General features: G+C 51.1%; 1 pseudogene; it reads left to right on the plus strand.

Annotated features, from left to right (window-relative positions):
- Positions 1–4,229: 4,229 nt before the first annotated feature.
- Positions 4,230–10,129, plus strand: part of LOC108516762 (kynureninase-like) — an 8,179-nt pseudogene continuing 2,279 nt past the window's right edge.

The raw sequence follows: 10,129 nt of genomic DNA on the forward strand, positions 1-10,129 counted from the left end.
CTGGGTGTGGTGGTGGGCACCTGTAGTCCCAGCTGCTTGGGAGGCTGAGGCAGAAAATGGCGTGAACTCGGGAGGTAGAACTTTCAGTGAGCTGAGATCACGCCACTGAACTCCAGCCTGGGCAACAGAGTGAGACTCTGCCTCAAAACAAACAAACAAACAAACAAGCAAAACAGGATGCCCAGTTAAAATTGATTTTGAAAAAATAGTGAAAATTATTATCACCATTATTTTATTTTCATTTTTTTGAGACGGAGTCTAGCTCTGTCGCCCTGGCTGGAGTGCAGCGGCACGATCTTGGCTCACTGCTCCCTCTGCCTCCTGGGTTCAAGCAATTCTCCTGCCTGAGCCTCCCAAGTAGCTGGGACTACAGGCGAGTGCCACCACTCCCGGTTAATTTTATATTTTAGTAGAGACGGGGTTTCACCATGTTAGTCAGGATGGTCTTGACCTCCTGACCTCATGATTCACCCGCCTTGGACTTCCAAAGTGCTGGGATTACAGACGTCAGCCACCGCGCCCGGCCTGAAAAATTATTTAGTATAAGTATGTCCCAAATAACATGGGACATTCTCATAACAAAAAAAATAAATAATCATTCATTGTTTTCTAATTTAACTGGGAATCCTGTATTTTTATCTGATATGTTCAGCAACCCTGTGGACTTTCTCTGGCTTCAAGAGAATACTCAGCCTGGGCAAAGGGCAAAGGAACAACGAGGATGAGTGCCACCCTCTCCAGCCCTTGTTGGGACACTTCTGAGCTGTGCCCGCTCAGGGGCACTGAGCCTCTGCTGCCTGCAGCAGTGACCTGCAGCTTTTTGGCTTTCCCCCCTTGATCTCTCTTCCCCACACGCCTGCTCTGGTGCCTCTTAGGGTCACCTCCCAAAGAAACTCCCAGTACTGAAGTTCTTGTCTCAGGGTCTTTTTTTTTTTTTTTTTTTTTTTTTGAGACGGAGTCTTGCCCTGTAACCCAGGCTAGAGTGCAGTGACACAATCTTGACTCACTGCAACCTCTGCCTCCTGGGTTCAAGCAATACTCCTGCCTGAGCCTCCCGAGTAGCTGGGACTACAGGCGTGTGCCACCATGCCTGGCGAATTTTTTGTATTTTTTAGTAGAAACAGGGTTTCACTATGTTGGCCAGGACGGTCTTGATCTCCTGACCTCATGATCCATCTGCCTCGGCTCCCAAAGTGCTGGGATTACAGGTGTGAGCCACCGTGCCCGGCCTATTTTAGGAGAACTCAAACCAAGACAGGAAGAGCTGGGTAAACACTAACTTTAATGACGGCCATTATTCCAATTATTCACTCACATTTCCTCTTACTGTAGAGGAAAATAAACAGGAATGTAATAATCACAGCTAACATTAATTAAGCGTCTACTGGATATGATACATGTTCCAGATGTACTAACTCACTTCTCAACAACAACCCTCTGAAATATCTTTAGGTCCATTTTACACATGGGGAAACCAAGGCACAGAGAGCCTGAGCAACTTAACATCTCATTGCCAGCAAGCAACAGAGCAGAATTCACACCTGGAAAGTGGGGCTTAATAAAATGTAAAATTGTTCTATAAATAGATAAAGTGTTATTAAAAAGAAAAATAGCCGGGCGCAGTGGCTCACGCCTGTAATCCCAGCACTTTGGGAGGCCGAGGCGGGCGGATCACGAGGTCAGGAGATCGAGACCATCTTGGCTAACACGGTGAAACCCCATCTCTACTAAAAATACATAATATTAGCTGGGCGAGGTGGCGGGCGTCTGTAGTCCCAGCTACTCCGGAGGCTGAGACAAGAGAATGGCGTAAACCCGGGAGGCGGACCTTGCAGTGAGCCAAGATGGCGCCACTGCACTCCAGCCTGGGCGACTGAGCGAGACTCCGTCTCAAAAAAAAAAAAAAGCAAAATAGAATGAATTTTGAAATGTCAGTTAATGTACTTATTCATTTTATTCTTGAGACAGAGTGTCACTCTGTTACCCAGGCTGGAGTGCAGTGGTGCAATCATGGCTCACTTCAACCTCCAACTCTTGGGCTCAAGTGATCCTCTCACCTCAGCCTCCTGAGTAGCAGGTGGGCACCACTCAGGGCCCACGTGTTCACATTAGGCTGCAGTGCCTCTCCAAGCCCCAGAATGATATCCAAGCCCCTTGGCCTGATCCTCAAGTCTTTCTTTGACCTGGTCATCCCTACCACCTGCCCTTTCTTCTCCAACTACCTTGAATCACTTGAAGAATCTCCAGGCCTCACGCCTTTCATTGCTGCTCCTTCTGCCTTGAACACCCTTCCTCCTTGTCATTCCCACTTTTCAGATCTCACATCGGTGTGCACTGCCTCCTCCAGGAAGCCTCTTGGCACACACCCCAGAGTCTGTCAGGCTCCTCCAGGTTCCCATGGCCTCCCAGGTATCCCCTATTTGATCACAAGCACGGGCTTTGGAGGAGTTGATAGAGGAGTGGGCAGCCGAGTGAGAGGCACCATGAGGAGTGGGCGACTGAGTAAGAGGCACCGTCCTGCCTCATGGTTAGCTCAAAAATCGATAAACCAGCACCCAGTGGGCACCTACTGTATACAAGGCACTGTTGTCAGTGCTGGGGCTACCCATGGAAGCAGACAGACAAAAATCCCTGCACTAACAGGCCGACTTTCTCCTGGGCAGGCAGATGATAAACACAGTAAGTAGGATGGAGGTGGTCCAAGGAGAGCACACGAGGGAGGGTGCTGGGCGTTCATGTTGTTTGCATGGCCATGAGAGCATGTTGCATGGGCATCGATGTTCCCACATTCCCGTGAGGGCTCCTCTACCATCTTGCAACACACACTGGCCCCTCCAGCTTCACTTCTTTTTTTTTGTTTTGTTTTGTTTTTTGAGATGAAGTATTGGTCTGTCACCCAGACTAGAGTGCAGTGGCATGGTCTTGACTCACTGCAACCTCTGCCTCCCGGGTTTAAGCCATTCTCCTGCCTCAGCCTCCCAAGTAGCTGGGACTACAGGCGGGCACCACCATGCCCGGTTATTTTTTGTATTTTTAGTAGAGACGGGGTTTCAACATGTCGGCCTGGCCGGTCTCCAACTCCTGACCTCAGGTGATCCGCCCGCCTCGGCCTCAAAGTGTTGGGATTACAGATGTGACCCACCACGCCCGGCTTTTTTTTTTTTTTTTTTTTTTTGGTGGAGTTTCGCTCTTGTTGCCCAGGCTGGAGTGCAATGGCATGATCTCAGCTCACCACAACCTCTGCCTCTCGGGTTCAAGTGATTCTCCTGCCTCAGCCTCCCGAGGAGCTGGGATTGCAAGCATGTACCACCATGCCTGACTCATTTTGTATTTTTGGTAGAGACGGAGTTTCTCAGTGTTGGTCAGGCTGGTCTCAAACTCCTGACCTCAGGTGATCCGACTGTCTCGACCTCCCAAAGTGCTGGGATTACAGGCGTGAGCCACTGCGCTGGGTTCGGCTTCACCTCTTTAATAAGCACTCACCCTGTGCTAGACAATGGATATTCCGTGTTGTGTTTATTGTGTACTGCCTGTCCCTCTGTGTCAGCTTCCTGAGGCAGTGACTTTGCTCATCCTTGTCCCTGCTGTATCTCTGGTGCCCAACACAGTATGTAGCACACGGTAAGTACTCAGGAAAGAGTTGTGGAGTATACGTTTTGCGGAAGGGGAAACTGAATCTCAGGGAAGGAAGACGATTTGCTCGAGGCCACATGAAAATTAGAAATCAGGACAGGGATGTGAGCAGGGTCTGTGGCTCCGAGACCGAGGCTCCTCTCTGGGTGACTCTTCCCTGGATTCTGGCCTCATTTGGACCCCCAGGGCCCCCGACCTGAGCCTGGGGCAGAGCTGGGACCCAGGCAGGCGAGGCTGAGCTGCTAGCTGAGAGTCGCCAGCAGAGAGCGCTGTCTACACGTGTCTGGGCGCAAGGAGGCACCAGTAGGGCTGAGCCTGGGGAGAAAGAGGGAGTGGCGGGTAATGGGGTGGTGGGGTGGTGGGGCGACAGGATGGGGAGGAGACTGAGGCAGGGGGGCTGTGGGAACCTGCAGGAGAACTTTTCCAGCTGGATGAAAGCAGGTTTCCCAGGAGTTTATTTTTTAACTGTATGCTGAAAAATAAATGGGAGGTGATGTTTGAGATAGCGAAGTGTGTTCCAGGTGGAGGGAACAGCATGTGCGAAGGCCCAGAGCCGGCCTCCGGATCTTTTCAGTATGCATCTTGGTCAGGGGACGATGGTCGGCCAGGGCATGTGCGTGGCTGCCTGGAGTCCTGCAGCCCTGGCCTCGGTGAGTCTTCGGGCACAGATGGAGGGGTAAAGAAGGTACTCCTGCCGAAATTTAATTACGCCCAGGCGTGGTATCCCAGCACCTTGGGAGGCCAAGGTGAGAGGACTGCTTGAGGCCAGGAGTTCGAGACCAGCCTGGGCAACACAGTGAGATGTGATCTCTACAAAAAGTTTAAAAATTAGCCAGATGTGGTGGCATACACTGGTAGTCCCAGCTACTCTGGAGGCTGAGGTGGAAGGATCATGTGAGCACAAGAAGTGGAGGCTGCAGTGAGCTGAAGGGGCCACTGCACTCCAGCCTGGGTGACAGAGCAAGACCGTGCCTAAAAAACAACCAAATAAGTAAATCCCCTAGTCTCAGGTATTCTGTTAGAGCAACACGAAACACACTAAGACACTAAGACAGGGAGGAAGGGACCAGGTGGGCTCCCACAGTCCTGTCCAGTCACTGGGCCTGTGCAGCACAGCACTTCCTGGGTGCATCAGCACGGAGCCTTTCCTGAGTGCTGCTGCCATCTGTCCTCCAGTTATGAAGGGAACAAGAGACCCAGAAGGGGTGGGGTCGGCCCATGGTCTCCCTTGCTCACAGCCCTGGGCTGGAGCCCTTGTACACAGCTGCCTCCTGGTCAGCCAGGAAAGGCTCACTGGAGGAGGAGGGGTAGGTCAGGCCTCTTCCCAGCCTCAGAACAGGACATGTGTGGGGGATGTTGGTGTCTTCTACACTGGGGCCTGCCCACCTTCTTCCCCCAATGTTCCTCCATCCTGCTCTGAGTGCTGTGCAGAGGACCCTGGACTATGGGGTTCATCCTTCCCTAGGGAGCTTTCAAGGGCCCACAGAGCCCGCTCCCCGCACCCCATGGAGGCGCAATGATAGCACAATTACCAGCACTGTTAACCTGCTGGAGTTGGAACCTGGAGTCCTGGAAGGTCAGAGGTCAAGCTGGGGGGCTGGGGGGACTGCCTGCACTGGCCACTGCAGTGCAGAGAAGGTGAGGTGACCTCAATCTGAGAGACTGGAGACCAGGGCTGGGTGAGGATGCATGGGAACTGGGTGGATGGGGACTGGGTGGATGCATACAGGGTGGATGGGGACTGGGCAGATGGATACTGGGTGGATGGGGACTGGGTAGATGGGTACTGGGTGGATGGAGACTGGGTGGATGGAGACTGGGTGGATGGGGACTAGGTGGATGGAGACTAGGTGGATGGGGACTGGGTGGATGGAAACTGGGTGGATGGAGACTGGGTGAATGGAGACTGGGTGGATGGGGACTGGGTGGATGGAGACTGGGTAGATGGATACTGGGTGAATGGGGACTGGGTGTTTTTGAGACAGAGTCTCACTCTGTCACCCAGACTGGAGAGCAGTGGGGCTATCTCGGCTCACTACAACCTCTGCCTCCCGGGTTCAAGCAATTATCCTGCCTCAGCCTCCTGCGTAGCTGGCATTACAGACACCCGCCACCTCGCCCGGTTAATATTTTTGTTTTTTTTTTTTTCACTAGAGACAGGGTTTCACCATGTTGGCCAGGCTGGTTTCAAACTCCTGACCTTGAGTAATCCACCCACTTCAGCCTCCTAAAGTGCTAAGATTACAGGCCTGAGCCACCGAGCCCAGGTGTTTGTTTTTTGATACAGGGTCTCACTCTGTCGCCCAGACTAGAGTGCAGTGGTGCTATCATAGCTCATTGCAGCCTCAATCTCCTGGGCTCAAGTGATCCTCCCACTTCAGCCTCCTGAGTAGCTGGGACTACAGGTGCACACTGCCATGCCTGCCTAGTTTTTTATTTTGTAGAGATGGGGTTTCACCATGTTACCATGGTCTTGAACTCCTAAGCTCAAGTGATCCACCCACCTCGGCCTCCCAAAGTACTGGGATCACAGGCATGAGCCAACGTGCCCAGCCTGAATGGCCGCTTTTGATGGAGCACTTACTATGTGTCGCTAAACCCCTCTGAACCTCAGTTTCCTCCTTTGTAGTGTGGGACTTGCTCGAGGACTCACTGCTGGCTTTGGGGAGCACAGAGAGAACCCAGGTCTTTGTGATTCCGAAGTCTAGGTTCTTCCATCTGCAACTGCCCTTTCCAGAATTGGTCCCACCCCAGGGGGATCAGTCAGGTGATGTGAGATCCTGCTCGGGGCTGTGGAAAGGGAATGGGGGCTGGGCGCAGTGGCTCAAGCCTGTAATCCCAGCACTTTGGGAGGCTGAGATGGGTGGATCATGAGGTCAGGAGATCGAGACCATCCTGGCTAACACGGTGAAACCCCGTCTCTACTAAAAAAATACAAAAAACTAGCCGTGCGAGGTGGCAGGCGCCTGTAGTCCCAGCTACTTGGGAGGCTGAGGCAGGAAAATGGCGTAAACCCAGTAGGCGGAGCTTGCAGTGAGCCGAGATCTGGCCACTGCACTCCAGCCTGGGTAACAGAGCGAGACTCCGTCTCAAAAAAAAAAAAAGAAAAGAAAAGAAAGAAAGGGAATGGGAAGTCAAGGCACCCTGTCTGGTCCCATGCTGATCCACCTGGGATACCCATCTGAGAAACAGGGGTGGGGACCAGACTGGATGATGCAAATGGCATGTGGCATTGACCCTCACCCTGGCCATGGCCTCCAGGTGGGCACAGTGCACTCCCTGTCTCTGGACTCTGGGCTCAGCCATGTAACTTGCTTTGGTCAAAGGGATGGCAGTGGATATAACAAGACCAAAGGCTTGAGGTGCACTTCCACAGTGGGACTGTCTTCTTGTGCTTCTGCTATGAGAAGATCATCCCCCTGCATGGCTGCCGGCCCTTCAGCCTCGCCCCACCAAGAGACACATGGAACAGCCGGAGCCCAGCCTAGAGCCTGTATCCCAGCCTAGCCTGAGGCAGAGCCACCCAGCCAAGACCAACTGACCCTCAGCTAACCTGTAGATGCATAAGGGGGAATTCAATGATTGTTCTAAGCCACTGAGTTTTGGGGTTGTTTGTTATGTGGCATTATTGCAGTGATAGCTAATACAAGCCTGACATCACTGTACAACTCTTGGACTCTGAGCTGCATTTACGTCCTGAATCCACCACTTACTGAGAATCAGGTGTTTATTATTATTATTAATTTTACTCCATCAATTTCAAGTTTTCCATAAGAGACATAGATAATGTAAAGGTCAAAATTTTGGGGCAACAAAACAGAGATAACTACAAAATCTCTGGCAAACAATAGTTGCTACCTTTGCACCAAGCTGAGCTCTCAGCTTCCTGACAGGCATGGCAAAGAGAGGAAGAAGATGCACTATTCATATGCTGGGGAGCATCCAGGTCCCACGGGCTGCATCCCACAGGCTGGTGACCTCCCCACTGGGGCCCTCTTCACATTGCTGTGGGATATCAGCATAATCTTTTCCCCAGCTTTCTTCCTTCCAGACCCTGCTCCAGTGTTACCTCAACTTGAAGCCTTCCTGGCTGTTAGAATTTCTCACAGCAGATTGCCTCAGTCACTCATTAGTTCATCCCGTATCTACTGGCATCAACCTATGTTGTGCTTAGAAAAGACGTATCAAGGCCGGGCACGGTGGTTCATGCCTGTAATCCCAGCACTTTGTGAGGCCAAGGCAGGTGTATCATGAGATCAAGAGATCAAGACCATCCTGGCCAACATGGTGAAACTCCGTGTCTACTAAAAAAATACAAAAAAATTAGCCGGGCGTGGTAGTGAGCACCAGTAGTTCCAGCTACTTGGGAGGCTGAGGTGGGAGAATCACTTGAACCCGGAGGTGGAGCTTGCAGTGAGCCGAGATTGTGCCACTGCACTCCAGCCTGGCGACAGAGCGAGAGGCTGGGCACTGTGGCTCATGCCTGTAATCCTAGCACTTTGGGAGACCAAGGCGGAGGATTGCCTGAGCTCAGGAGTTCAAGACCAGTCTGGGCAACACGGTGAAACTCCCGTCTCTACTAAAATACAAAAGAAATTAGCTGGGCATGGCGGCATCCACCTGTAGTCCCAGCTACTTGGGAGGCTGAGGCAGGAGAATGGCTTGAACCCAGGAGGCAGAGGTTGCAGTGAGCCGAGATCACATCCCTGCATTCCAGCCTGGGTGACAGAGCAAGACTCCATCTCTAAAAAAATAAAAAGAAAAAAAAGAAAAGAAAAGATGTATCGAGTGAATAATGAATAAATGAGTGAATAAGGAAATGAATTTACAGATGGGGAAGTGAATTAATGAAGTTAAAAGCAAGTACATGGAAGAAAGCGTTTGTTTACCTGAGTCTGAAGAGCAGAGTTACTTAGCGGAAGGAGCCCTAAGTGGAGGCACTGGCGTTTGAGGTGGTCTGGCCTATACATTTGTAAAGAATGCTTGAGAAGTTTCTTGAGGGGTTCTGGGAGCTGAGGACCACATCAGAATTCTACCTGAGAACAATTTGTTAGCTGTCACAGTGCAAAGCATGGTGGTTGAACTCAAATGCCGCCCAGCAGATGACAGGGACACTTTCCACCTAGTTCAGGAACATAGGCTAAGGCACTTCAGGGAGTTTTTGTTTGTTTGTTTTTAATTTTTTTGAGATAGGGCCTCACTTCGTCACCCAGGCTGACTGCAGTGATGCGATCTTGACTCATTGCACCCTGGAACTCCTGGGCTCAAGGGATTCTCCTACCTCAGCCTCCTGAGTAGCTGGGATCACAGGCTTGCCCCACGATGCCCGGCTAATTTTTAAATTTTTTTCTAGAGAGGGGGTCTCGCTTTGTTGCCCAGGCTGCTCTCAAACTCCTGGCCTCAAGTGGTCCTTCCACCTCAGCCTCCTAAAGTGCTCCGATTACAGGCATGAGCCACTGTGCCCAGGTGGGGAGTATTCTTATGTCCCCAAAATGCAGGATCTGCCTCCAGTTGATTTATCTTTAGTGAATAAGGATGAAAATGCCATCTATTTCCTGGAACATTCTCTTGGCCTTCAACCAAAAATGGTTAAAACAGATCTTGAAGAAGAGCTAGTTAAGTGGGGCAAAATGGGAGCCTGTGGTCATGAAGAAGGCAGCGTCCTTGGGATACAGAGATGAGAGTATTGTGAGCCTACAGAAGGACTGTAGGAGCCCACAAGAAAGAAATAGCCCTAGTGAATGCGCTGACTGTTAATCTACATCTTCTACTGTTATCCAGGGTCTCACTCTGTTGTCCAGGCTGGAGTACAGTGGCACAATCATAGCTCACTGCAGCCTCAACTTCCCTGGCTCAGGTGATCCTCCCATCTTAGCCTCTCAGGTAGCTGGGACTACAGGCACACACCACCATGCCAGACTAATTTTTGTATTTTTTTTTTTTTTATAGAGATGGGGTCTTGCCATGTTGCACAGGCTAGTCTTGAACTCCTTGGATTACAGGAGTGAGTCACCGCGCCCAGCCTTAGTCCAGTTATTGTTTCAGCCTATACCAAACGGTATAAAATTCTTATAGAAGCCAAAGCTTTCTCTTTTAATCATTATACTATTGAGTCACAGCTACAACTCCATGGAGTTAACATTGAGGAAAGTGGGGATTATAAAGCCAAGAGGGGGGAAGAAACCTTAAGAATAAAGGATATCGGCCAGGCACAGTGGCTCAAGCCTGTAATCCCATCACTTTAGAGGCCAAGGCAGGCGGATCAACAGAGGTCAGGAGTTTGAGACCAGCCTGGCCAACACCGAGAAACCCCGTCTCTACTAAAAATACAAAAATTAGCCAGGCATGGTGGCAGGCGCCTGTAATCCCAGCTACTCAGGAGGCTGAGGCAGGAGAATCGCTTGAACCTGGGAGGCGGAGGTTGCAGTGAGCTGAGATTGTGCCATTGCACTCCAGCCTGGGGGGACAAGAGCGAGACTTCATCTCACAAAAAAAA

The sequence above is a fragment of the Rhinopithecus bieti genome, unplaced genomic scaffold (genome assembly GCF_001698545.2).
Source record: "Rhinopithecus bieti isolate Rb0 unplaced genomic scaffold, ASM169854v2 scaffold_39385, whole genome shotgun sequence".
NCBI lineage: Eukaryota > Metazoa > Chordata > Mammalia > Primates > Cercopithecidae > Rhinopithecus > Rhinopithecus bieti.